Source organism: Sus scrofa, chromosome 15, assembly GCF_000003025.6.
Source record: "Sus scrofa isolate TJ Tabasco breed Duroc chromosome 15, Sscrofa11.1, whole genome shotgun sequence".
NCBI classification, from domain to species: Eukaryota; Metazoa; Chordata; class Mammalia; order Artiodactyla; family Suidae; genus Sus; species Sus scrofa.
Genome location: NC_010457.5, coordinates 83,018,570 through 83,045,359, shown reverse-complemented (window position 1 = coordinate 83,045,359; position 26,790 = coordinate 83,018,570). Strand labels below are relative to the sequence as shown.

General features: G+C 40.8%; 1 protein-coding gene across 2 annotated transcripts in view; it reads left to right on the top strand.

Annotated features, from left to right (window-relative positions):
- The window catches only part of NFE2L2 (nuclear factor, erythroid 2 like 2), a 178,701-nt gene that overhangs the window by 100,826 nt on the left and 51,085 nt on the right, over positions 1 to 26,790 (top strand). The window contains exons 5-6 of one of the 2 annotated variants that reach the window (XM_021075130.1): positions 7,213 to 7,293; positions 21,267 to 21,319. The exons of the other annotated variant lie outside the window; for it this stretch is intronic. The gene's annotated coding sequence lies outside the window, so the exon portion shown is untranslated. The remainder of the gene's footprint in view (positions 1 to 7,212; positions 7,294 to 21,266; positions 21,320 to 26,790) is intronic. 2 annotated transcript variants of the gene reach the window in all.

The following is a 26,790-nucleotide window of genomic DNA, read 5'->3' as shown; positions in this document are numbered from 1 at the left end:
ATGTGATTAAAAGATTTGAAGGATTTGTTTGGGCCAGAGATGAGTAGAACATGGACATGTTTGGTTTAAATTTAGTTACAGGAGTTCCCGTTGTGGCTCAGCGGTAGTAAACCCAGCTAGTATCCATGAGGACATGAATTCAATCCCTGGCCTCACTCAGTGGGTTAAGGATCCGGCATTGCTGTGAGCTGTGGTGTAGGTCACAGATGCAGCTCGGATCTGGCATTGTGGTGTCTGTGGTGTAGGCAGCTACAGCTTGGATTCCACCTCTAGCCTGGGAACTTCCTTGTGTGGCGGTGCAGCCCTAAAAAAGCCAAAAAAAAGTTAGTTACAATATAGCTAAAGTAACAAGAGAGGGGGCTTCCTGTTGAGGGGGGTTTCCTGCAAAGAGCTACTTATAAACCCCCTCTTGTCAGAATATCGTTCTATTTCTGTGGGATTAGGGGCGAAGATCTATCATCTCTAACTTCTTCATGCTGACATAGGGGCACTCTATTCTCAGAATGGAAAATGTCAACATGGGTCTGTAACATCTCTTTGCTGACAATTTTAGTTGCCCACTTACATATATAGGCAGGACAAGCTACAATTATTTTGATGCCCACAAATATATAGATTACTATGAGCAATAATTTAATCCCATTCTCTTGAGGCCAATTCTTGGACTTGTGCTAGCAGTAGATTCAGTACTGTTCAAGTTAGAGAAGTTTATGTCAGGGCTATAGTCTAGTCATTACGCAGTTAGCTTTTTTTCCCTTCTGGTGGCAGGTATAGTATCTGTAAAACAACTTAGAAATGTGCATCAGACACTGAGTCTCTGACTCTATTGCCCTAATCATTAACCACTCCATTTTGTACATGGGTTAGGGTAGAGGGAGACTTGTGTTCCAGCTATCATTAATATTTTAAAACAAGGGGGACACACACACATATATATACACACTTACTTGTAGTTTTATTTATTTTTTATTTTAAAAGTTTTCTAAAGTTTTTAAGGAATGGTTGATTTATAGCATTGTGTCAATTTCCGCTGTACAGCAAAGTGACCCAGTCATACATACATATACATACATACATTCTTTTTTTTATGTTTATTTATTTATTTTTCTGCTGCTGCACCCATGGCGTATGGAAGTTCCTGGGCTAGGGGTCGAATTGGAGCTGCAGACACCAGCTGACACCACAGCCACAGCAATGCCAGATCTGAGACACATCTGCAACCTACCCCATAGTTCACGGCAACACTGGATCCTTTAACCACTGACCAAGGCCAGGGATGGAACCTGCATCCTCCTGGGTACTATTCGGGTTCATTACCACTGAGCCACAATGGGAACCTCCTACATTCTTTTTTTATATATTTTTTTCCATTATGGTCTATCCCAGGAGATTAGTTAAGAGTCCCTGTGCTATATAGTAGGACCTTGTTGTTTATCCATTCTATATGTAATAGTTTGCATCTACTAACCCCAAACTTGCAATACATCCTACTCCCTTCCCTGCCCCCTTGACAACCACAAATCTGTTCTCTCTGTCTATGAGTCTGTTTCTGTTTTGTAGATAGGTTTATTTGTGCCGTATTTTAGATTCAACATAAAATGATTTCATATGGTATTTGTCTTTTTCTTTCTGACTTATTTCACTTTGTGTAATAATCTCTATTTGCATCCGTGTTGCTGCAAATGGCATTATTTTGTTCTTTTTATGGCTGAGTAGTATTCCATTATATATATATAACACACTTTCTTAATCCATTCATCTTTTGATGGACTTTTCATGTCTTGGCCATTGTGAATAGTGCTGCTATGAATATAGGGGTACATGTATCTTTTTGAATTATAGTTTTGTCCAGATATATGCCTGGATATATATATCCAGCATGGGATTGCTGGATCATATGGTAATTGTATTTTTAGTTTTCTGAGGAACCTCCAAACTGTTTTCCACAGTGGTTGTGCCAGCTTATATTCCCACCAACAGTGTAGGATGGGTTTCCTTTTCTCCACACACTCGCCAACATTTGTTATTTGTAGACTTGTTAATGGTGGCCATTCTGACCAGTGTATGGTGGTACCTCATGGTAGTTTTGATTTTCATTTCTCTCATAATTAGTGATGTTGAGCATCTTTTTATGTACCTATTGGCCATCCGTATGTCTTCTTTGGAGAAATGTCTATTTAGGTCTTCTGCCCATTTTTTATAGGGTTGTTTAGCTTTTGTTTTGTTGAATTGTATGGGTTATTTGTATATTTTGGAGATTAAGCTCTTGTTAGTTGCATCATTTACAAATATTTTCTCTCATTCCATAGGTTTCCTTTGCTGTGCAAAAGCTTGTAAGTTTGATTAGAGTCCATTTGTTTATTTCTGTTTTTATTGCTATTGCCTTGGGAGACTGACCTAATAAAGCGTTTGTATGATTTATGTCAGAGAATGTTTTGCCCATGTTCTCTTCTGGGAGTTTTATGGTGTAATGTCTTATGTTTAAGTCTTTATACCATTTTGAGTTTATTTTTGTGCCTGTGTGAGTGTGTATTCTAATTTCATTGATTTTCACACAGCTGTCCAACTTTCACAGTACCACTTGCTGAAGAGACTGTCTTTTTTCCCATTTTATATTATTTTCTCTTTTGTCAAAGAGCAATTGGCTATAGATATGTGAGTCTATTGTGTTCCATTGATGTGTATGTTTGGTTTTGTACCAATACCACACTGTTTTGATTACTATAGCTTTGTAGTACTGTCTGAGGTCTGAGAGAGTTATGCCTTCTGCTTTGTTGTCCCCCCACCTCTAGTCCCCAGCATTGCTTTGGCAATCCTCTTGGGTCTTTTTTGGTTCCCTAAAAATTTTTGGATTATTTGTTCTAGTTCTGTGAAAAAAATACTCAAGAGGCTTATGTAAGAAACTGGAACTAGTCTTACTTCTGAAAAGCAGAACCTGGAGGATTGGAGAACTTCTGGGGGAGGCAAAATTATATATTTTAAATCATAAATGTTTATTGCCTTTTCAAACATTATTTTAAAAAAGGGGGAGCAAGAAGACAGTAAACATGGTTACCAAAAGGGAAATGGGGGATGAATTAGGAGGTTGGAATTAACATATACACACTACTGTATATAATATAGGTAACCAACAAGGACCTACTGTATAGCACAGGAACTATACTCAATATTTTGTAATAACCTATAAAAGAAAAGAATCTAAGATATAAATAAATATATATATACGTATAACTGAATCACTGTGCCATACATGTGAAACATGACATTGTAAATCAACTCCAGGTTTTTTTTAAACTATACTTCAGTTTAAAAAAAGAATATGAGAAAGAATAAAAGTAAATAAAATTTTAAGGCAAATATAGAAAAAAAAAGAGGAAAGAAGAAAGTTCTGTGGGAGGTATGGTGGTTTCGGTCCCTTCTCTGATGTCCCTGCTTCCTCCTGGTTTCTGGGAGCCATATTTTAGCTTTGCAGGCTGGTATCGTTTGAGTGCTTGCTTCGTGGCCACTGTTGCACTAAGGGCATGGTGTGCTTTATGTCACTTAGACCTCACAGCTGTCTACAAGGCCATTTTATTTTACCTCTCTCTCTCAGAGAGATTACTAACAAGCAGACCTGAATCTGCAGTGCAACCCAAGCAGATCCTCCAAAGGTAATAAACCTCTAGAATAGCTTCCCTACCACTAGCCTTTGCCCATTCCATTCGTGCTAAAGATGCTGAGGATCTCCTAGACCAGTGGTTTGCAAAATGTGGTCTCCTGGTGGCAGCAACCTTATCATCTGGGAATTTGTTAGAAATGAAAATTCCTGGGCCACACCTCAGACCTACTGAATCACAGATTCTGTGGGTGGGACCCAGTGGATGTTGTTTAACAAGCTCTCCAGGTGATTCTGGTATGTATTTAAATTTTAGAACCACAGTCCTAAGTCAGTGGCTTCACCTGGGAAACATTAAAAAATACCAATGCCCTAGTCCTACCCCACCCTGGAGATTCCGATTTAATTGGTTTGATGGGCATGGGTCTTTCAACGCTCCCCAGGTTATTGCAACCAGTGTGATCTAGATCTTTGGAAGCAGTCATTTGCATAGGGAATGGCTAACAGCACACTTACATCATAAAATCTAGTGCAGGGACTAACAAATATGTAAGGGCATCACAGCTTTCCAATTTTAAGTCCTATCTCCTTCCCCAAACTCAGCTCCTAACCCAGGAGCCAGAGTCATGCTCTTTGGCTAAGGAGGTAGGAATGTATTAGTTTGAGCACGTACTTTAAGCGTATAAATTCAGTCTTTAGTGAATGTTGAGAAGAGGCAGGAGAGAAAATATCAAATTACCCACAAAGTAATTTAATAGAGGAAATGAGATCTACAAATGGCACAGTAAAAACCTGATATTACCAGCTCACCATTCCTTGAACTTGAATATTTTGTACTAAAGATCACATCATGTCACATAGCACAGTTCCAGCAAAATAAGGGTTCAATCAGCATTTATCTAGTAAATGAATCCACTAATCAATAAATGAATGGATGGATGTCACTGAAGGAGAAGCTGATTCTGTCCTTGTCATCCATTGCTCAACTTACTACTAATGCCATTTTGGAGTGGAGCATGGGGAGTGAAAATCCATTGGCAATAAATGTGCTAAGATCAGGTGCTAGAGCTGAATGTCACACGAGGGAGACTATAAACCCTGATGGGGTTGGGAAGGGCACAGCAGTGTTCATTACAGCTGCCTACCAAATTGTTTCCAGGTCTTCTCCCTAGAATATAGTAGTATGGCACTTCCCCAACCCTTGGAGTTCTCTGTGGCCCCGTGACTTGTTGAGTCACTGAAATAAACAGAAGGATTGTGTTTTGCTTCTACGCAAAAGCTTTAAGGGCCAGTGTGTGATTTGTCCTACTTTTCTGTAGGGTGACCAACCTTCCTGGTTGCCCAAGATTGAGGAATTTTCCCAACTGTGGGATTTTCAGTGCTCAAACTGGGACACCTCCAGGCATCAGTGCTTCAAGTAGCAATCATTCCATCAGCTGGGGTCTAGGGATGACCACAATTCAACAGACAAGAGACTCAGAGCATTGAAATCACTTGCCTGTGGACACACTGCTAGTAAGATTAGAGATGGGTTCCAGACCATGTCTGTCTGACTTCAGAGTCCACAGTCATGCACCACTGTAGTCTTCATTACTTTTAAGTTTTGTTTTTAGCTGTGGAGACTCTGTTCCACAAAGGTAGGTAGATAAGAATATTGTATATTTCTTGTAGAAGGGTGATAGACATGTACGTGGCTAACTATATCACAAAGGAGAAGCTGAAAGATGTTATTAAAACATTTTGTATACATTTCCGTAGTTAGCAAATTTACCACAATAAACTCATATTAGTTTTTAAGTGTTTATTTGAAAAAGCAACAATTAGAAACAGTTGAAGTATCTTTATTCTTCAGCTTACCAATTCTCCCTACATCAATAATAACAATAATACCAAGAGAAATTATGTGTATATATATATGGTTATTTATTCACTAAACCACTTTTTTTTGGCAGTGTCCATGGCATGCAGAGTTTCCTGGGTTAGGGATCAAACCCGTGCCACAGCAGCGAACCAAGCCTCTGCAGTGACAAAGTGGGAACCTTCACCCGCTTTGTTAATGCTTTTTTTTTTTCTGAAGGTCAGTACCATTTATTCAGGATGATGGTACAGTTGCACTTATCTGCCCTCAATATGGGGGCTTTGAGATTTCAGTGAGTTATGCTGACAAATTTCCCATTGTATTCATAGCTCCTTGTTCATCCCGTGTGACCAGTGGCCCAAGTCTGCATGCCCACGGGGCAGGATTCTTTGCCGTGGATCAAAGCCAGCTAACTAGTCCAAAGGAGGGTAGTCTTTTTCAAGGATTTAAGGGACCAACGCTCCCTAAAGATCTTTCCCACTGGTTCAAAGGCATTTGAATAAACCCTTACCCAGAGAAAGTGTGGTGACCAGGCTTGAGGCAGAGGAAATCTGAAGCCCAGAACCTTCCAGGATAACTGGGCTCTCTTGCCAGCCCTGGACAAAGACAGTGTGGTTTCTGGGAAAAGCATCACTGTCCTGCTGTCTTCAGTTGGACAGCCTCCAGGGCTGCAGTGAATTTTGGTCTCTGAGTACAGTCAGTAGAACCGCCTGCTCTGGTGCCTTGAGTGGAAGTTAAGCTGCAGATGTGTGCATGCTGGAACTGTATGGGGAATGGAGGTAGCAATAAGCAACCACGTAACCTACTGCTTTGAGATGTTTTGTAACAGCTGTGCTCCCTGCAGAGCTGATTTCCTCATTGCCTGAGTTCAAGAGCATCTCCTGGGTCCTTCCTATTAGAATTCTGAATGTCCAAGGGGAGGTTGAGCTGAGGAGGGAGGGAGCTGTCTCCCAGCTAAGACCAGGCAGCAGTCATACAAGGTAAAATCTCAGCAGCTGTAATGAGGAGGTGGAGAGGGCCTGGGGTCTTTCAACTCCAGGTAAGAAATTTCCTTCACGTTTATAGGTAAGTGTGCTTCCACTGGGGAAGCCACAGACTTGAATGTCACTGTAACTTGTGCTTGTGATATCTTTACCCAAGAACAGCACAAAGTGAACTTTTATGTTCTTCATAATATGGAAGGAAAGATACAGACTGAGCCACTTCTTCTTGCCTGAGTCCTCTCATAAAATAAGTATTATACATGATATGTGAAGATATATTATTGTTATATATTATGTTATTATCCTGTTAATTCCAATACTATGCCAGTCAAGAGAGGCTAGATAGGCTGAATTAACACATTATTGACTTAACATGATAAAAGTTTACATCTTACATCACAATTCAGTTTGAGTTAGGGGGGCTCTCCTGGGTGATTCCTTCAAATGGTGACTTTGGGATTCAGGCTCCTTTCATCTTACAATGTCATCAGCTTCAACATTTGGCCTCAACCATTGCCATCAAAGAAGGGACTACGTTAAAGCTTGTGGCTAGGTCTACAAGCACTGTCTGCTACTTTTGCCACATCCCACTGGCAGAGCCCAATCACAGGGTCCCATCCTAACTGCAGGGGAGCCGGGAAGTACTGTCTTTTATGTGCCAGGAAGAGAAAATGAAATTGATAAGTGTCTAGCCAGTCTTTCCTTCAAGTTTTTGCAAGTTTAGTTATTATGCAGTATTTTCCTTCTAATTGTGCTTTGCATTTGATACTTTTTAGGCTGCCTCCTTGCTTTGCGCTGTATTCTGTGACATCCACATGCAACATCCCATTCCTCACAAGAGCACTGTGAGCTGTCAGGTGGGTGTTATTACACACATTTTATAGATTGAGGACCTTGAGACCCAGAATGGTCACAGGACTTGTCCAAAGTCACATACAACTGTGACAGAGTTTTCTCTCAAGTTAGTGATCCCTCCACTACACCACACTGTCTACTCCAGAAGTTCACACTAGATTAGGCACTGATACAAGTGCACAATAAATATATTTTTATTCCACTATGAATCAACCTAATTTATCTTTTAAGCTTCAGCTCTATTTTTTTGTTTGTTTGTTTGTTTTTTGTTTTTGTTTTTTAGGGCTGCACCTCTGGCATATGGAAGTTCCCAGGCTAGGGGTTGAATCGAGCTACAGCTGCTGGCCTTTGCGACAGCCACAGCAACACAGGATCCAAGCTGCATCTGCAGCCTACACCACATCTCGCAGCAATGCCAGATCCTTAACCCAAAGAGAGGGCTAGGGATCAAACCTGCATCCTCACGGATACTAGTCAGGTTTGTTTCTGCTGAGCCACAGTGGAAGCTCCAGCCTCTGCTCTATCTATTTTGGAAGGTGTCAGCCATGACTCCCATCATTTTAGTGTCTCTCAGCCTTTGAGTATGTGTCTACATTTAGGTGCTGTTGTGGGGTTGTGGGGGTTAGTGCCAAGGTATTGAAGGACCCAGTTGTTCCTCAGGTCAGCTCTTCGAGGAGGCGTCAACCAAGGTGACTACGCTTCCTTCTAGTCTTCTAGAAGGAAGACTATCAATAGGAAGGAAGTGCCTCCTTCCTGGCCACTCGGCCCCATTTGTGTCCAGCCACTGCCTGCTACTTTGGGGCCAGTCCAGGGTCTGGGAGGTTTTGCAGATCCACACCCAGCAGCTGTTCTTCTCCCCAGGCTTGCTGCCTTTCTGAGGAAAGAGGGTAGGGTAGAAGGGAAGGACCCACCCAGGCCTTTGCTCTCTCATTTTTTGTCCATCTCTCCTCCCACCCCAGTGAAGGAAAGTGTTTCTCATCTTCCAGGGAAGCCCCACTCTCCCCAAACCTTTTTATTCCAAATCCTTTGACTGTACTCCAGATCCTCTCCAGTCCTCTGAGGGCTTTTGCAACACAGAACACAACTCAGAGAAATTTTTTCATTCTTGTTTTGCATCCTGTCACATCATCCCCCTACATTAAGGCAATGATCAAGGGCCTACTGTCCAAGGCATGGAGGTAGGGACAGGGAAATACCAAAAAAAAGCCATTTCTCAGTCACATGTGGATCACATTAACGTCACCAGGCCTTGTGAGGTGAAGTCTCTGTGTCATTTTCCTGAAACCAACAGTGAGGGGAAGAGGCATTGATGAAATTTCTTATATTTGGGAACTAGCAGATTAAGCCCCTTCCTGCCTGATTGGCCTCTAAATGTATCACTCTCCCTCTTCCACCGTGTCCCTTATGGCTCCACCCCTGGAGGATTGATCCAGCAATCCTAGTGATTGAGTTTTTATTTAAGAGTTGAGGACATGGTCTTACCAGAGGAAGACCCACAGCTGTGAAAGCCTGTCTATAGGTGATTCAATAGTCTCATTGTGGAAAAGGTGATTTGTTTCTCTCTATGTTTAAATGTTTATCACTCTCTCTCCCTCAGTTATGAGCATACACCCTAGAGGACATCTGTTCCCCGGGGCACATGTACATACATCCACAGTGATGAAGGGAGAAGGCAGCAGTCAGATGGCTTAAGTGGAAAGATCATGTGTGAGAGCTGCTAACTGACAGGCCAAGAAATGCTGCCTTTTAAAGCAAAGCATCATTTGAAAAAAAATCTGACTTGTACCCAATCCTATTTGCGAAGTGGATTTTAAAATCATTTCAATACACAATAGGCTTTCAGAAGATGTTTGTTTTAGAGTGTACAGTTGGCTTCTGGTCAAAAACTGAAGTTTGGATAATACACAGTAACAATTGTAGTATAATTACTGGCCACAAAATACCAGATACCCAACCAAGGCTTTTCTCCCCATTTAAGAGAACCAAACCAAGCAAAAATGCCCTGCCTAGCCATACCCAGAAGTTCAAAAGCTCAGCCTTTGTCACCAGGAAGGAATTAATTCAAGCAAAGCCATTATTAGGCACAATCAAGCATTCTTTTGTAAAAACCTTTTGTTCATACATGTTGAGAATTGAACTTTCTCACATTTGAAAGAAGCCTGCTTGAGAGAGAACTTAAACCAAGCCAGGTTCAAGGATGTTTTCTTTTTTGATTTGTGACCTCATGTCTATGGGATCTACACAGTAGGGAAGTACTAGTTTTGGAGCCCAAAGACTTCTTCGGCTGTCATTTGACTAAAGGATTGTAGTATTCCCTGTTCATGTGTTAACAGATTTCTTTAGCTTCAAGGGAATGAACTCAAAGAGAACAGACAAAACACAGGAGTGTTATAGGGAAGAAACATATTAAGAGACCTAAAGATGCACTTCCTCATTTTATGTAACAGAGCTATTTCCTAGATTCCTGGAGCTATAAAAATCCAAGTGAATTTGCTTAAGTTAATAAATTTTATTTAATTGTGATGATAATACCATAGCAAAATGTTTTGTGTTTCCTCTCTCTCTTTTTTTTTTTTTTTTCTTCCTGTTAGTTATTGAGAGAAGAAATCCAGGGTAACTTCTCTGTGCTCTGATAGTGATGAGGTGATCTCATTTGTTGTGTGTGTGCTTTCCCGTGTATGCATTTGTGTATGTATAGAATTAAACTGAACAAGTTGGCTGTGTTATGCGGTTGCTACAAACACAGAGGTAAAGCTAAAGGTAGGGCCCAGTTTTGTTACAGCAAAATCCCATCATAAAAGCCCTTTGCTGTGCTTTGGAACTGATTGTGCTGTAATGAAAGAAAAAACAAAATCTTCAGTTCTCAGAATGACCTGAAAAATCTGTGATGTGAACCTTATTCTTTTTTCCTAACCCTGGGATTAGAATGAAGTTCTGCATTCAGCTAAGATGACCTATCTGCTTTTGTTTGTTGGTGTCACATGTCCTAGAATCAGTACCCCTGGATTTCGCCTGATGGAGCCTATAGACCCCATGGTCTTCTCTCCCAGTCTTGGTGGAGGTGGCTGCAGTAGAGTGGACATCACTGAGCAGAGAGTGGGAGCCAGGGGCTGTCTGAGCACTTCCTGTCTTCTCTCTGCATCTTCTTGAGGCTGGTACCTATCTGCATTTCACTCATGAGGAAACCAAGAAAAAGAGACAATAGGTTACTAAGCTGAACCATGTGGTACTCCTGTTTTAGCAGGTCAAAAAAAGGTCTAATACCAGCAAGTTCATATGATTCAACTTAATAGCTGCCCAGTTAGCAGGTTGTGATTCCAGTGTTTGAACTCTTCCCAACCCCAAAATGATGGCTGCCTGTCTCTATTTCAGATGGCAGCAGGGCTCAGAGCAGATGTGTTCACAAATAAATAAATAGTGCTATCAGTAGACTACTTCCTTTCTTCTCTGTCTGTGGTTTCAACTACTGGCTTTATTCACGTCAGTGTGAAAGTTGGCTGGAGCCAGACAAGACTGCCCTGCCTTGTGGCTATAGTTCTTGCTGTGAAGCTAAAACCAGCCCATCGAATCAGCTCTGTTGGGCTGGCTGCCTCCAAAGCTGCCTGCCTAAAGAATATCTTCTTCTCGAGATGGCCAGAGGCACATACCCCATCTCCCCAGCTCAACTCCCACCATTAGCACCACTCAGCCGGTGACCACTTGCCTTCCTCCTAGAGCCATCATTAAATGCTGCTTAACCTCCCCTGTTAACACACCAGTGATTAATTTATCATTGGATTACATGAACTCAGGGCTTGGATCAGGTGAATTTTGTTTGGGAGCTGATGGGTAAAGACAGGCGCCTGAGGGTGAATCATGGACTATTAGCTGCACCAGTAATGTTAGAAGCTGTATTGGCCAATCCCAGCATTTCGTGGAAACTGAGATGCAGGTGCCAAAGCTTTGGTATCTTGATAGTAGAATGACCAGTCGCTCAGCTTGCCTGGCACTGAGTGGTTTCCTGGGGTGTGGGACTTTCAGTGTTTAAACTGGGAAAGTACCAGACAAACCAGGATGATTTGGCTACCCTACTCAATTGGGAGCCCCAAATTCTTCTGCTTCTCTGGGCGAGTCAAATTTGTGCAGGGCTTTGTAGTGAGGGCCCCATAACTTCTTGGGACACCTCAAAAACCCCAGGTGGGGAAGCAGCAAACATACACTTACACAGCACAATTTAACCACGGTTGGCTCCCCTGAAAGGTCAGTCTCCAGGCATGAACCTGGATGCCACATGGAAGCAACCATGTGAGGCAAGGTTGTGCCTGCCTCGTGACTGAACTCTTAGCTTCTGCATTTTGGAAAGCTGGTTGGATTGAGTCAATCTCAGAAAATAAGGCTATGGTCTGGTTTATTCATTCGATAGAGAGGGCCACTTCATAGAGAGGGTCCGCCTTAGCCATGCGGTTCAGAGAGCCTGCAAGGAGAGGGCCGCTGAGTTTTGTGTCTCCTCCATGTGGCCACGTGGAGGAGGGAAAGGAGAAGTGCTCAGGCAGGCAGAAGGGTCAGCAGGGTGCCCCGTGCTACCATCACTTCCTTCTTCAGAAGTTTTGTCACCCAGAGGTTTTGAATCCTGCAATAGGCAGATATTCTTGGCTAATTTTGGACTTTTTCCTTAAATGTCAAGCACTCACTGTTTAAATATTTCTTGGTTTTACTTCTCCTCCTGGCCTACTTTGCCCCAAGCCCTTGGTTGCTTGATAGCTATTTCCTCCACCAGGCCTGCTGTTTTCTGTTCTGCTGGTAGGAGCTCATGCCCTGCACCTGGGGATGAGTGCTGTTGAATAAAGACAAGAATTAAAAGGGGGAAGCAAGGAAGGGATAATGCCAGGATTCAGGTCAGAGAAATTGTCCGATAGTACAAGTTCACTTCAACATTCTCTTTCCTGAGGCATTCCTTTAAGCTGTGCCTGGATACCCCCAGCCCCATCCCTATTCCTACACACACCTGCTGGCATCTCATTTTTTCATGTGCCGCCCTGGTTCTCAACTGCCACTGAAATGTCTTTCTTAGTGCCCAAATAACAAATTTACTGGTAGGAAAAACTAGTCACTGTTAACAGCAGTTAAAGTCAGAGGTCAAGGCCTTAAAGTGAATCCTAACTATGACTTCTGTAATTAATATCCCTCATAGGTTGACTTAACTCTTGAGTGAACCTGGAGTTCCCGTTGTGGCTCAGTGGTTAATGAACCCGACTAGCATCCATGAGGATGCAGGTTAAGGATCGATGTAGCCGTGAGCTGTGGTCACAGACATGGCTGACATCCCACACTGCTGTGGCTCTGGCGTGGGCCAGTGACTACAGCTCCAATTGGATCCCTAGCCTGAGAACCTCCATATGCCATGGGTGTGGCCCTAAAAAGACAAAAAAAAAAAGTTCAGTGAACCTGATTCCAGGGGAGGGATTTTGAAACTAGGGGAGGGGATAGGAAGCATTGAGGGTTATTTGTGATGAGGATTGCCAGATTTAGTACAGAAAAATGCAGGGTACCAGTTGAGTCTGAATTTCACCTAAACAAAGAATAATTTTTTTAGTATAAGGATATCCCATGCAATATTTGTGATATACCAAAAATTACTCTGGAGCTCCTGTCGTGGCTCAGCAGTAATGAATCCGACTAGTATCCATGCAGATGTAGGTTCAATCCCTGGCCTCACGAGGTAGATTAAGGATCCAGCATCACCGAGAGCTGTGGTGTAGGTCAAAGACATGGCTCAGATCTGGCTTTGTTGTGGCTATGGTGTAGGCCGGCGGTGGCTACAACTCTGATTTGATCCTCAGCTGAGAACCTCCATGTGCCACAGGTGTGGCCCTAAAAAGCCAAAAAACAAAAAATTACTATTGTTTGTCTGAAATTCAAACTTAACTGTCTTGTGTTTTATCTGGCAACCCTGTGACACACAGTATCTCCCAAATATGCAGCCTGTGCAGTAGGAGGCTGGGATTGCTGTGGAGATTGGAAGAGTTTTCAAATGTCTGGCAGACAGGAACCAGCCCATTGGAGAGGGCATTGTGTGGTACAGTCAGGTGAAATTGCTGCCCCCAGGGCCAGGCTGGCTGATGTGTGGGGGCATCTGAGGTAGGTCTGAGCGGAATACCCCTGGAGACTGGCCAAGGTGCTGGTGAAAAGGGAGTGTTCTGCTGGATCCTTCTCAGAAGATACAGTGTCTGGTTCCAGTGCTGACAACTGACCCCTCTGATATCCATCATACTAGAACATTATTTTTAGATCTGGAGAAGGAGTGGCAAGGTTTTAAAAATAAGGTACTAGGGGAGTTTCCTGGTGGTTCTGTGGGTTAAGGATCTAACATTGTCACTTCTGTGGCATGGGTTTGATCCCTGGACTGGAAATTTCCACATACCATGGGCAGAGTTTAAAAAAAAAGTTATTAGATATAGGAGATCCCATTGCAGCTCAGTGGATTAAGGACCCAGTGTTATCTCTGTGGGGATGTGGGTTTGATCCCTGGCCTCGCTCAGTGGGTTAAGGATCCAGCATTGCCACGAGCTGCGGCATAGGTGGCAGATCCAGCTTAGATGCAGTGATGCAGGCTGAAGCTGCAGCTCCAACTTGACCCCTGGCCCAAGAACTGCCATATGCTGCAGGCATGGCCATTAAAAAAAAAAAAAAAAAAAGTTGCCAGATAGAGAGAAACTACATTCAAGAAGCTCAGTCCTGCAGTTCCCTTCGTTGCTCAGCGGTTAACGAACCTGACTAGGATCAATGAGGATGTGGGTTCAATTCCTGGCCTTGCTCAGTGGGTTGAGGATCCGGCATTGCTGTGAGCTGTGGCGTAGGCCAGTAGCTATGGCTCCGATTTAACCCCTAGCCTGGGAACCTCCATATGCTGAGGGTGCAGCCTTAAAAAGAAAATTAAAAAAAGGAAGAAGCAGCAGCTCAGTCCTGACTAGGAAGTGCATCCCTGGGCCTGCTAACATTAGACCTAGAAAAGGTTAGTACCAGCAGCTTCCCATGTACAAATGCCTGAGACTGAGACCTCACTTTTCTTTCACATTTTTTTTTTTTTTGTAAACAAAGGTGATTTTACTAGCTTCAAGAGAACTGCTTTAGCCACCTATAATAACCTTTTTGTTTTCACCTAATGAAGAGAAAGAGGCTGTTTTGTTATTTGTTATTGGCTTCTATATAGGATATATCCTGTCTGCTCTTCCAGATCTGTCTTCTATTCTTCTTCTCTGCCCTTCTCTGTGCTCTCAGAAGCTGACCCTTAGGACTCCCGTCCCCTCTGTCTTCTGTTAGCACTAGGTAAGGTGAGATATCAGCAAGAGATGGAGGTGGGAGGACGGATAGGTCAGAAGAATAACTTTATGGTAGTTGGTATTTATTAAAATGCTCATGGTTTCAACAACTTGAGAAAAAGCACTCAAAGTAGGAACAGATAAATACTTCTTTAATATGATAGAATACGTCTGTGTCATCCCCTAAACCAGCATTCTGCTTGATAGGGAAACGCTAGAGGCAGGAATAAGACAGGAGTGCTTGCTATCACCATTATTAGTTGAAATTTTACTGAAGGTACCAGCAATCATAATCAGACATGATAAAGACTTCAAGTATAAAAGTGGAAAAGGAAGAAAAAATACTCAGATGATAAGATTCTATCTCTGTAAACTCAAGAAAAAATTATTATAAACAATAAGAGAATTCAGTAAATTAGAAGGATGCAAAATTAATATACACAAACCAATTGATATATATACAAACAATAATCTACTAGAAGATAGAAGGATGAATGACTAAAAAAGTAGCAACAGGATAAACAACAAGGTCCTACTGCATAGCACAGGGAACTATATCCAATCTCCTGGGATAGACCATGGTGAAAAATAATATTTAAAAAAAGAATGTGAAATAACATAAAAAGAATATATATATGACGGGTATGTATGACTGAGTAACTTTGCTGTACAGCAGAAATTGGCACATTGTAAATCAACTATACTTTAACAACAAAAAAAAGCAACAAAAAAGAGAAAATACCTAGAAATAAATTTAACAAATATGCACAAGCCCTACGTATAGAAAACTTAAAAGAACAAAAAAAGGGGAGTTCCCATCATGGCACAGCAGAAACAAATCTGACTAGGAACCATGAGGTGGCAGGTTCAACCCCTGGCCTTACTCACTGGGTTAAGGATCCAGTGTTGCCATGAGCTGTGATGTAGGTCACAGGTGCCGCTCAGATCTGGCGTTGCTGTGGCTATGGCGTAGGCCAGCAGCTGTAGCTCAGATTGGACCCCTAACCTGGGAACCTCCATATGCCACGGGGGTGTGGCCCTAAAAAGCAAAAAAAAAAAAAAAAAAAGGACCCCAAAAAGATTTGAACAAGTAGAAGACATAACTGGACAGGAAAATTATATAATTGTAATGTATACATGTAAGGATAACCTGACCCCCTTGCTGTACAGTGGGAAAAAAAAAATTGTTAAAATGTCATTTCTATCAAAGTTAATTTAAAATTTTCACACAACCCCAATAAAAATACCAAATTATTTTCCTTTCATACCTGACAAGGTAATCCTCAAATTTATATTGGAGATGGAGGAGATCAGCCAGGAAAATTGTGAAAAAAGAAATATGTACATTTGTGTGTGAGAAAAGGTAGCATTGTTAGCCTTGCCAGGTATTAAAATATATTAGAAACCCTCAGTAATTAAAACAATGTGGGACTAGTCCATAAATGAACATATGGTGAATGAAACAGATGAGAATATTCTGATAGAGACCCAAATAGATGAAAGAATTAGTATATGATATCTATATGACATTGCACCTTTATCATATACTGATGATAGAAGAGTATTGATAGGGAGAAGAGTAACTATTTAATAAATGGTGTTGGTATAACTGCATAGCCATCTGGAATAAAAACTGGATCCAGGGAGTTCCTGTTATGGCTCAGCAGAAACGAACCCGACTAGGATCCATGAGGATGTGGATTCAATCCCTGGCTTCTCTCAGTGGGTTGGGGGTCTAGTGTTGCCATGAGCTGTGGTGTAGCCTGCAGATGTGGCTCAGATCCTGTGTTGCTGTGGCTGTGGTGTAGGCTGGCAGCTGCAGCTCCAATTCAACCCTAGCCTGAGAACTTCCATATGCCACAGGTGCAGCCCTAAAAAGCAAAAATAAATAAATAGTAAAATTTTAAAAACTGGATCCATACTTCACACTGTACAATAAATTACAAGGAAGTCATGTATTTAATGTAAAAAAATCATACTAAAGTTACTGGAAGAAAAAATCATGGAAGAATTTCTTTATAACCTTGGAAGGTTTTTATAAATATGACTCAAAACCCAGAAACCATTTAAAAATTGGTAAATTCGGAGTTCCCATGGTGGCTCAGTGGTTAATGAACCCGACTAATATCCATGAGGACATGGGTTCAATCCCTAGCCTCACTCAGTGGGTTAAGGATCCTTGCTCAATTGCTACAGCTCCCACTGGACCCCTGGCCTGGGAACCTCCATGTACCATGGGTGCAGCCCTAAAAATACAAGAAAGACAAAAAAAATTGATAAATTCAGTTATGTAAAAACTAAAAAATTTCTGTGTGGCTATATATATAGATATATCCCCCAAATTGACAACCCAATAAAAAAATGGGCAATGGAAATGACTAAACAACTAAGTGAATAAACAGTCAATTCCAGGGAGTTCCCATTGTGGCTCAGCAGGTTAAGAACCTGCTAGTATCCATCAGGATGAGGGGTCAATCCCTGGCTCCCATTGTGGCTCAGTGGGTTAAAGATCTGGCATTGTCGCAAGCTGCAGCGTAGGCTACAGACGCACTCACAGCCACAGCTGCGTTGCTGTGGCTGTGGTGTAGGCCAGCAACTGCAGCTCTGATTGGACCCTAGCCTGGGAATTTCCACGAGCCATGTGCCACACCTACACAGGTGTGACCCTAAAAAGAAAAGAAACAAAAAAACCCAGCCAGTTCCAATGCGTGTGGGAGGGAGTTCTCCTGTACCAGTAAGATATGTCCTATAATTCAGCTAATTCTGACACTACCCAAGAGGTAACATCAGATCCCACAAGTTAAGGATTCAGTCCTACAAGACTGCCCACCCTCCACTTCACAGGTCAGTAGCATGTCCATGTTTTCGCTTGTGCTTCTAAAGAATGTTATAAATCAGGGTTTCCAGTGACCCCCTTGCCTCAGAATTCAGAGATACAGGAGTTCCCTGGTGGTCTAGGAGTAAGGATTCAGTATTGTCACTGATGTGGCTCAGGTTTGATCCCTGGCCCAGGATGCTATGAGCATAGCCAAAAACAAAACAAATTTTAGAGAAACATTTTACTTACTGGATTACTGGTTTATTATAAAAGAACATAACTGGGACAGCCAGATGGAAGAGATGCATGGATCCCTTGAGGGAACCTTCCCCTTGGGGGAAGGTTGAGGAGCTTCCAGACCCTCTCAAGGCTTACTGCTCTCCCCCAATCTCCATGTGTCACCAATCCCCCAAAATCCCTAAACCTCATTTTGGGTTTGTATGGAGGCTTCATTACATAGGCATGATTGATGAAATTATTGGTCAATGGTGACTGAATTCAGTCTCCAGCCCCTCTATCCTCCCAGGGCAGGGAGGTGGGGGTGGGGATGGGACCGAAAGTTCTGGCTCTCTAATCACATCGTTGGCTCCCTGGTCAACCAGTCCTCAACCTTAAGTGCTTTCCAGAAGTTGCCTTGAGACACCTTTACTGCTCTCATCACTTAGGAAGTTCCAAGGGTTTTCAGAGCTCTGTGGAGGAAAACCAAATATATATTTCTTATTATAAAACAAAATACCACAACTTATAGAAAAGTTCATAAATGTATGAAAAGATATTAACCTTCATGCATAAGATAAATGCAAATTAAAGCTATACTAATATATCATTTTTCACAGATCAGGTATTCAAAAATCTAAAAATTTGATTATCTTTGTGTAATTGTAAATTGGAACAAATCCTTGGAGGTTAGTTTGGCAAGATCAATCAATCTTACAAATGTATACAGCCTTTGACTCAACAATCCCTTCTTTTCTTTTTTTTTTTTTTTTTTTTTTTTTTTTTTAGGGCCGCACCCGGGCACATGGAGATTCCCAGGCTAGGGGTCAAATTGGAGCTGTAGTCGCCGGCCTAGGCACCAGAGCCACAGCAACACAGGATCCCACCATGTCTGAGACCTACATCACAGCTCACGGCAACACCAGATCCTTAACCCACTGAGCAAGGCCAGGGATCAAACCCGAAACCTCATGGTTCCTAGTTGGATTCATTTCCACTGTACCACGATGGGAGCTCCCCCAACAATGCCTTCTAATTGAACATATTCTATGAATAGATTTGACACATAAAAAGACCTAGGTACAGATTATTCATTGCAGCATTTCTTGTAGTAGCAAGACTGGAAACAATCCAATGACCATCAGTACAAAATCTATTAAACCATGACTCACTCATATATACTAACAGAATTTTATGTAGCCATAAAAAGATAGAAATAAGCAAAAAAGGAAAATAATGAGGATGTGCTATATATTGTACTGATATGGGAAAATCCCCAAGCTATATTTAATGAAAAATGCAAGATGCAGAGCAGTATGCACTATCTGCTATTTTGTGTGACAAAAAGGAAAATATATATATTTGTTTGTGTGTGTGTATATATGTGTATATATGTGTACACATATATACACACTACTCTAAAATGATATCCAAGATACCAGAAACAGTGGGTTTGGAGGAGAAAAAGGGAAGAGATCTGATAATAGGAGATACAGGAAGGAAGAGAGACTTCCACCTTTTACATTTTTAAAATATTTGTTATGAGCATATATTACTTATTCAAATATTACTATGTAAATAGCACTTGCTAAAAAAACAATTCAGAAACACAGAGGGTAGTAAGTAAACTTCCCCCTATCCTAATCCTACCACTCAGAGGAAACCAGTGTCAACAATTTAGTCATTGAGAAGCAGATACGAGACTTTTTTAAAAGTATGTATTAGGCAAAGGATTTCCCATCATGGCTCAGTGGTAACAAACCTGACTAGTATCCATGAGGATGCGGGCCTCACTCAGTGGGTTAAGGATCCTGTGTTGCTATGAACTGAGGTGTAGATCGCAGACACAGCTCAGATCCTGTGTTGCTGTGGCTGTGGTGTAGGCCAACAGCTGCAGCTCCAATTTGACCTCTAGCCTGGGAACTTCTCTATGCTGCGGGTATGGCCCTAAAAAGACAAAAAAAAAAAAAAAAAAAAAAAAGTATTAGGCCAAAATATAGCTAGACCAAAGATCAGCACTTGAAATAAATATTGATCTCCTTCTGCAGCTCACAGTGAGCCACTGGGCTTATACAGCATATTCAATCCTATATGTAGAATTGGAGTCGGAAATATTTCTGAATTAGGTCGCAATATAAAAGTAAATGGTGGAGGTCATCAGCTCTGATGGACTAAGTATTACATAGTTTTGAAATTAAGATATTAACATTTCAGGAGTTCCCATCGTGGCTCAGTGGTTAACGAATCCGACTAGGAACCATGAGGTTGCGGGTTTGATCCCTGGCCTCGCTCAGTGGGTTAAGGATCTGGTGTTGCCGTGAGCTGTGGTGTAGGTTGCAGACGTGGCTTGGATCCTGTGTTTCTGTGGCTCCGGCGTAGGTCGGCGGCTATAGCTCCATTGGACCCCTAGCCTGGGAACCTCCACATGCTGAAGGAGCGGCCCAAGAAATTGCAAAAGACAAAAAAAAAAAAAAAAAGATATTAACATCTCTGCAAATGAAAATGTTTCTGCGGTCTGCAAATTCTTGGCAGTAGTACCACAGATTTCAGCCAGCAAGGGCTCCTAAATTAGAAATATAAAGAGTTACAAAGAACACTAAGAATCATTTCTTATTTTCCACTGCTATTATTACAAGTTATTTTAAAATATTTTCTAACCAGAATCTGACATTCCCTTATCACAATTTCAAGCAAACCTCGTGTTAGAGTCTCCCTCAAGATTGTTTTCCTTTGACTCGGAAAAGTCCTTGATGAGTAGAAAATGAATGTTTTAAGTATCTATTAACAAAAAATGCACAAGGAGTTCCCTTCCTGGCTCAGGAGTTAATGAACCCGACTAGGATCCATGAGGATGCGGGATCTATCCCTGGCCTTGCTCAGTGGGTTAAAGATCCCGTGTTGCCATGAGCTATGGTATAGGTTGCTGTGGCATAGGTCTTAGCGCGACTCAGTTCCCACGTTGCTGTGGCTGTGGTGTAGGCTGGCAGCTGCACCTCTGATTTGACCCCTAGCCTGGGAACTTCCCTATGCCGCAGGTGCAGCACAAAAAAAAAAAAAAAAAAAAAAAAAGCGCATAATGACCTATGCAGTCTCCCTATTTCAACATAAACACCAAGATCTCTAGTCAAACTAGCAGTTGATATTTACACATGCCCTAATACAAAACAGTATTTATACAATGCACCCTCTTTCCTGTCATCTTCTTATAAAAGCAGTGTGTTGATGTTGGGAGACAGGTGAGAAATCAAGTCTATTCATGCAACCATACATTCATTTAACAAATTTTTTTTTTGAGTCTCCCATATCAAGTTAGGTAAAAAGCAGTAGGGATGAAACAAAAGAACAGTCTCTCACCCTTGAGGAACTTAAGTCTAAGCCAACCCTTTTATTGTTATTTTGAAGAATTTCTAGTCTTACAAGTTCAGACTAGTTGTTCTTTTCATTCTGCCAAATATTGAGCATTTATGAAGAGAACTAAATAGTTAATATTTATGAATTGGCAGTGGTCTATTATTACTTCAGTTCTTTTCACATCATAATTTTTTGGTCTGAGGTTATCATTTCAGAGGATCTAACTCCTTCGTCTTCACAAGTAACTTTATATACACTGCCAATTAACCTCACAACAAACTTCATTTCACAGGTAAGGAAATGGATTCAGCGAGATAAATCAACTTTCCCAAGATCACACTGCTAGTAAGTAAATGCTCCCAGACCTATCTGTCTCTAGTAGTTATATACTCTGTGTGATAGTACTCACCAAGATTTGTCAAAATACAGGCTAGAGAAATTGTAACTTGTACTAACACTTTAAAAACATATAACTGTCCGAGGAGATGTGGTGTATGTGTGTGTATATATATATATATATATATATATGTACTACTTAGCCACAAAAAAGAGTGAAATAGGAGTTTCCTTATGGCACAGCAGGTTGGGGATCCGGTGTTGTCACTGCAGGAGCTCAGATCGCTGCTGTGGTGTAGGTTTGATCCTTGGCCCAGGGAATTCCATGTGTCATAGGCACGGCCAAAAAAAAAAAAAAAAGAATGAAATAATGCCATTTGCAGCAATATGGATGGACTTGAAGGGTATTATATCACTTATCTGTAGAATCTAAAAAATACAACAAACTAGTGAATATATAAAAAAAGCAGACTCACAGATATAGACAAAAAAAAAAAAAAAATAGTGGTTACCAGTAGGGAGAGGAAGAGGGAAGTGGTAAGATGGGGGTAGGGAATTAAGAAGTACAATTATCTATAAAGTAAGCTACAGGATGTATTGGACAACATAAGGAATTTAGCCAATACTTTATGTGGAATATAATCTTTAAAAATTGTGAATCACTATCATAAAAAAAGAGTTCTTGGGAGTTCCCCCGTTGTGGCACAGTGGAAACAGATCCAACTAGGAACCATGAGGTTGCAGGTTCCATCCCTGGCCTTGCTCAGTGGATTAAGGATCTGGTGTTGCAGTGAGCTGTGGTGTAGGTTATAGACATGGCTTGGATCCTGCATTGCTGTGGCTGTGGTATAGGCCAGCAGCTGTAGCTCTAATTCAACCCTAGCCTGGGAACCTCCATACGCCTCAGGTGCAGCCCTAAAAAGCAAAAAAAAAAAAAATAAATAAAAAAAAGAGTTCCTGCTGTGGAAAAGTGGGTCAAGAATCTGATTGTAGGGAGTACCCATGGTGGCTCAGCTGAAATGAACCTGACTAGCATCCATGAGGACCCACCCAAGTTCGATCCTGGCTTTGCTGGATTAAGGAATCGACATGGCCATAGCTGTGGTGTAGGTCACAGATGCAGTTCGGATCTGGCATTGCTGTGGCTGTGGTGTAGGCCAGTGGCTACAGCTCTCATTCAACCCCAGCCTAAGAACTTCCATAATACACAGGTGCATCCCTAAAAAAAAAAAAAAAATAGAATCTGACTTCAGCTTCTTGGGTTGCTCTGGAGGTTCTGGTTCGACCCCCAGCCCAGTGCAGTGAGTTAAAGGATCTGGCATTGCCACAGCTGTGGTATAGGTCACAGCTGCAGTTTGGATTCAGTCCCTGGCCCAGAAACTTCTGTATGCCATGGGAGCAGCCATAAAAAAAATGAGAATTGCTATATTGTATACCTGTAACTTACATAATATAGTTATATAAGATCAACTGCAATTTAAAAAAAGAGTACATGATTTTTATTTGATTGTTAAATCCTCACTGCCTCATAGAGTATTTCTTAGAGAAAAACACTCTCTAATGGTAAACACAATGTACTTCTGAGTACCTTAATGCCAGTATTAATGCCTTAATACCATGAAATGACACTGCGTCATTATTACTTTTGGTCATTACAATACTCTGCATTAAAATGATCAATGTTTAAATAAAGTAACGTTTTCCTCATTGTATGCCTTTACCTTTTTTCCTAGAACTTTCCTACAGCCACTCATTTATTTGAACTGCTTTGCTCTACATCTTTTGAATACCCATATCAAATCTGCTATACCTTTAAAGATTCTATAATATTTTTATATATTACATTTATTAAGAAGTATCTGATATTTCTTCTTTTAGCCACATTGATGACAATCTCTTCCTCATGCCCACACTCCCGAACTTAAGCCTTCAGAGAAGGAAGACATTCACTATATAGTGAGTGATCAGTGCATAGGTCACTCAGAACAGGGTATAGACTATTGCAGTTGTGAAGGTGACCTCTAATAAAAAAGGTAATTTTGATCAAGTCCCATAATAGAATATGGCACTGACTTACAGCTGACTTTAAAGACCTTGGACCATGAAGTCAGACCATAAAATCTGAATTGTGTTCCTTAGAATGATATTCTTCAAATCAGGTACAGATTTCTAGGGGTCCCTATAATTTCTTTTTTTATGTATTTACAGATTTAGATCAATAGTAGAGAGTTGATAAGTGGCAATCAAGAAAGAAAAACAAATGCATGGAAATCTTTTTTTTTTTTTTTTTTTTTCCTTTGGCCATGCTTGCAGCATGTCGAAGTTCTGGGCCAGTGATCTAACCTGCGCCACCCAAACTGTAACCCAAGCTGCTGCAGTGACAGTACCAGATCCTTAACCCACTGAGCCCCCAAGGAACTCTTGGAAATCTTAAATTGAAGTTCAGTGTGAAAATTATGGCATAGCTTTATTATGTCCAAATAGCATAAAAAGATTATGGCCCATCCTTCAGAGTATGTCATACATTCAAATGAGGTTTGTGGCAAAAATTATAGTATAGATCACAGAGCCTACATTGTTTAATCATTTACAAAGCATTTGGTCGTATCTTGGGACTAGCTTGGCTCAGTGAAAAGAACAAAGGATTTGGAATATGTTAAACCTAGGATTTCACCTGAACTCTGTCTGCCATGGAAACTTAGCCAAGTTACTGAATCATGGAACCATGTGACTTGGCCAAGTTATTCTATCAGACTGAGCTCAGTTTATCGCTTATAAAAAGACTATTGTAAAGATTGGCAATAACACATATAAGGTGTTTGTAAGTAAAACCTCATACATAGTATGTACTCAGTAGACTCAAGTCTTACATGGGGCACCTCACACAGTACACACAATGATTTTTTATTAAATCAAATTGATTATAAGAAGATCAAATGTTGGTATTATATGACCTTCCCCCTGGAGTAGACAGCTGAAATTGACAGCATATTTCTTGCTGCTGACAATACAGTACTTAACTTCCTCAAGAAACTGGAATGGGCAAACTTTAGCCAAAAATGTTTCCATGATGTTCCTTTAAGGAGAAGTCTATAGTGTACAGAAGAAACTTCCTCTATTTTATAAATCAGTGTTGTCACAAAATATCTGTTTATTAGGGGTTTAGGACCCCTTTTAAAAAATAAAACTGCAATGCCTTTTCAGGGTAGATAGTAGATGATTTTAACCAATTTGTTTAAAACTATTCATGATAGAGTTTCAAAAGGAGAAGAGCCAAGGAAGAAAAAGAAACAGATAATACTTTTTCTCAGTGCAATTCAGGAAACAGAAGTGGGTCCATAAGTGCTTGGTGAGTGAAAGAAATTCTGAGGTAGCAATTGAAATCTTAGTATTCCATAGTTTCTTTTTTTTAAACTCAAATTTGCACCAGTGTGCATATTTTATATATTCTGGATTTTTAATGTCATTTAAATCAATAGTTAATGATATTTTCTTACCATAACTATTCTTTGATTTAGGTAACAGCAAAGTTTCTAACACTGAAGCACATTGTAGGGACATATTCCTTCTTCTCAATCAACAAATAAAAGCATTATATTACACCTTAAAATTGCTGTGCCATGAAAAGATAGTCAGCATCTTTAATCATTAGGGGGTGCGAATTAAATGCAAATTAAAACGACAGTGATATATATGAATTAAATGCAAATTAAAATGACAGTGAGACATATATATATATATATATATACACACACACACACATACAGTAGGATGACTATATCAAGTAGTCTTAGAAAGGGTGTGGAGGAACTGAGACTCTTAATAGGTTGCCTGTGGGAATGTAAAATAGTATAAACACTTAGAGAAAGGTCTAGCAGATTCTCATAAAGTTAATCATATACCTTATATGACCAGCCATTCTACTCCTAGGTATTTACCCAAAAGGAATGAAATGTATATCCTTAAAAAGACTTCTACATGAGGAGTTCCCTCATGGCTCAGCAGTTAACAAACCTGATTAGGATCCATGAGGATATAGGTTCGATCCCTGACCTTGCTCAGTGGGTGAAGGATCTAGCATTGCTGTGGCTGTGGTGTAGGCTGAGAGCTACAGGTCCGATATTTTTTTTCTTTTTTTTTTTTTTGCTTTTTAGGGCCACACCCACAGCATATGGAGGTTCCCAGGGTAGGGGTCTCATTGGAGCTACAGCTGCCAGCCTACGCCACAGCCACAGCAATGCAGGATCTGAACTGCATCCGCAATCTACACCACAGTTCACAGCAATGCCGGATCCTAAACTCACTGAGCAAGGCCAGGGATCAACCTGCGTCCTCATGGACACCAGTCAGCTTCATTTCCACTGGGCCGCAATAGGAACTCCTACAGCTCTGATTTGACCCCTAGCCTGGGAACCTCCATATGCCTCAGGTATAGCCCTAAAAAGCAAAAAAAAAAAAAAAAAAAAAAAAGACCTCTACATGAATGTGTAGCAACTTAAAAAATGGAAACAACCAAATGTCTAACAACATGTGAATCGATAAATCAATTGTGATATATCCCAAAAAGGAATACTACTCTACAATAAAAAGGAATTAAGTATTGATACATGCAACAATATATATGAATTTCAATTATGCAGAAGGAAAGAAACCAGGTAAAACAAGAGTACATATTGTATGATTCCATTTATAATTATCTAGAATTTGCAAATTAATTAATAGTTACAGAAAGTAGATCGGTGGTTGCCTGGGGATGGGATAGGGACAAGGAGAAGCAGGAGTCAAATGAGGCACAAGCAAATTTGGGGGAATGATAGGTCATTCATTATCTTGATTATGTTTATGGCTTCACACATGTATATCAAAACTTATCTGACTGCAGACTTTACATATGTGCCACTTATTGTATGTTAATTATATCTCAATAAAGCTGTTTTACAAAAAAACATTGTTGATTTTTCTGAAGAATGAAGAGAAAGCTGTGACCCTGTCATTAGGTTGGGTAGATTGATTGCCTGCCTCTTCTGTGGCATTCACCACTTCCTGGCTATGGTCAGTTGTAGTGATTTACTACTGAACTATAAGGACTGTAAGAATCCAAGTTTGTTTGTTCATTTATTTATTTTGCCTGTACAATAAACATTTATTGGACAAAAGTATTAGCAAGGAGCACAAAAATAAACAATTTATTGGCCAAAAGTATTACCAAACAGAATACAATCTTCTTGGTATCCTCAGTGAAATCCCAGTTCTGTTTTCTCTTGATGCTTCAATTTTTGCGTAAAAGGTTTCTTCAGACAGATGCAACAATACTCTGAAGGCATAATTATTAAACTTATAGTTGGCATTAGGCTAAAATCCTCCAAAATCATTTCAGCTTTCATGCTAACCTAAATGCCATTCTAAAAAGTAGAGAATATGAGTTCCCATTGTGTCTCAGTCGTTAACGAAGAACCTGATTAGCATCCAGGAGGACGTGG